The sequence below is a fragment of the Amphimedon queenslandica genome, unplaced genomic scaffold (assembly GCF_000090795.2).
Source record: "Amphimedon queenslandica unplaced genomic scaffold, v1.1 AMPQUscaffold_13125, whole genome shotgun sequence".
In the NCBI taxonomy this organism is placed as follows: Eukaryota; Metazoa; Porifera; class Demospongiae; order Haplosclerida; family Niphatidae; genus Amphimedon; species Amphimedon queenslandica.
In genome coordinates this window covers 21237-23866 of record NW_003546639.1, presented here as the reverse complement: position 1 = coordinate 23866, position 2630 = coordinate 21237, and the positions used below count along the sequence as shown (strand labels likewise).

The window sequence follows — 2630 nt, the reverse complement described above, 5'->3', positions numbered from 1 at the left end:
TAACAATATTCATTATTTTTATTAAATTAAGATAGTAAAATACACTTTTGTGCCAACAACTGATCATGAAAGGTCACATGATTCTGTTAGCTTAACAATAGAATCTACATTGAAAAGAAAAATGGCATTCTCAAGCAGGTCTTGTTTTCTATTGCTCCTACTGGTTCAACTGATGACTGTATCTGGACAAGCACCTTCCATCCTACCCAGTAATGGTAAGAAATAAATTTTGGTAACAAATACTAGACTATATACTCATATCTAGGTGTTCGACTGTACCTAGCTTATGAGGACAGGATAATACCTGATTACTCTATGATATATGCTAGCCAGTTTTACAATACTGATCAGAATAATGATGTTAATGATATCAATGATGCTTTGTGGTGTCAGAGTGCTAACAATGCTACTACTTTTGGAGTGTGGTATTATCCTAATGGAACTGAAGTACCTTTATTTAATGGAGACTTTGCTGATTCATCAGGAGTTCCTCAACCATTGTTCACCAAGAGATTCAGTGGTCAGATTGCACTAGCTAGAAGTGCTGGACTATCAGGATATGAAGGTTTATACAAGTGTATCATTCCTGATGAGAATGGAGTGAATCAAACACTAGTGGTTGGAGCATATACTGATACTGGATACAATAACAATGGTATGTGATGAATATAGACTATAATTAATGTACTTCTTTTACAGATGGTCCTGATGCTGATCCTACCATGCAGTTCTCTCTCCTCTCCACTAGTAGATTAGCTACTCCTCCAGTCTTCAGTCTCAGTTTCAATGTCTCTGATGGTCCTCCTACTACTGTCAGTTGTTCAGTGAATGGGAATGGAATATCTACTGAACTGTCTCGTGTGATAGTGAATGGACCAGGATCTGTTACAAGAGTGAGAGTAACAGTGAGACTGAGAGAAGCTGGTAACTATCAGTGTATTGTATTTAATGACAGAGTAACTGATGGTACTAATGGTAATATTGGAGGTGTTCAGGCTTTAAGTAGTAGCACAGTATTGAGTTTACCAGGTTTGTTATTTATTATGTATTTACAATCTTTCTCTCATACAGTATCTGATACTCCAACTGGTTTAACTGCTACAAGATTAAGTACTGGTTTAGCTCATGTAAGACTCTCCTGGTCTACTGTATCAGGAGCTACTGGTTATGAGGCCTACAGTCAATTCTCAACTTTAACTCCTGTTAGTGTAGGCACTACTGCTTCAACAACAATCAATATAACATCAGGATTGTTTCAAGGGCTTACCTACACTTTCTATGTAGTATCTTATAGATCAGCTTCTGTACCTAGTGGTAATGCTTCAGTAATGATAATATTTAGTAAGTTATTGAATAAGTCATACCATATATATATATATATATATAGCTCCAAATTATTGTCAGTCAAAAATCTCAATTTCTTGTTAAAATTAATTTTTGTCATTTTCTATTAACATTTGGAGCCATATGATATAACATAATTATTTTAGGTGATCCAGTAGTTAATGATTTTATGGCTACTCTAATGACAACCTCTGCCATTACATTAACATGGAGTCCACCAACCCCTATAATACCAATTAGTTATATCATTGTTAGAAATTGTAGGAGAATATGTGAATCATCAAAAACTGGTACTAGTGAAACATCAGTTTCATCACCACATACTTCAACTGGTATACCTCCTTACAGTCAATGTGGCTTTAATCTTATTGGAGTATATGACATTACAGCTGATTTGACTACAGATTATTCAGCTGAAACACTTTCAACTGGTACGATAATAATTGATAGTGATAGTTACTTGTCAATTTCATTATTAATCTTCTAGCCCCTACTGCACCAGTGGGTGATATTATATTCTCATCAGTAGAGTCAGTGTCAATGACTGTCTCATGGGATGAAGTACCTTGCAATGGAAGGAATGGACCAATCACTGGATACTACCTCACATACACTAACATCACTTCAAACACTAGTTATACTGTTAATATCACTGGAGGAGACAACAGAATATATAATTTCACTGGATTAATACCATATACTAACTATACTGTGAGTATAATACCTTATAATTATAATATGAATGGACCAGGTAGACAAGAAATACAATTAACTGCTGAATCAAGTAAGTCAATGAGATATTGATCAGTTTAACATGGTCTTAACACAGTTCCTGGTGTGATATCTAATCCAATACTTTCAAGGCCACCAACTGAAATTATTATTACATGGAATCCTCCTACAATACCTAATGGTATCATTACAGTATATGAGATAAGATATAGAGAGTCTACCAGTACTGGTCCATACAATGTAACTAACACTACTAACACTTATTACAGTATAGTAGGATTGATACCTAATACTAGTTATATTATTGGAGTGAGAGCATATACTAGTATTGGACCAGGAGAATGGACTGATAGAGAATATGTTACTGCTGAAATACGTAAGAAATTATTGTTTCTCTAATTGTATACCGGTATTATTTTTTTATTTAGCTATCATTCAAACCTTCTCTATTACAAAGTTCAATTCTACAGCAGTGAGGGCTGAGTGGAGTTTCGTTTCTGGAGCTAGTCATTATACTGTCTATTATGAGTCAACCAGTAGCTCCTCAAGAAAGA

At 34.8% G+C, this 2630-nt stretch overlaps 1 protein-coding gene and 1 long non-coding RNA gene across 2 annotated transcripts in view; both read left to right on the top strand.

Annotated features, from left to right (window-relative positions):
- LOC109585059 (uncharacterized) overlaps positions 1-2630 on the top strand; it is a 33067-nt gene that overhangs the window by 17150 nt on the left and 13287 nt on the right. The window lies entirely within an intron of this gene.
- LOC109585069 (uncharacterized) lies at positions 2358-2616 on the top strand. Its single transcript, XR_002186303.1, has 2 exons — positions 2358-2452; positions 2505-2616. It is a non-coding gene; the product is annotated as an uncharacterized LOC109585069 (long non-coding RNA).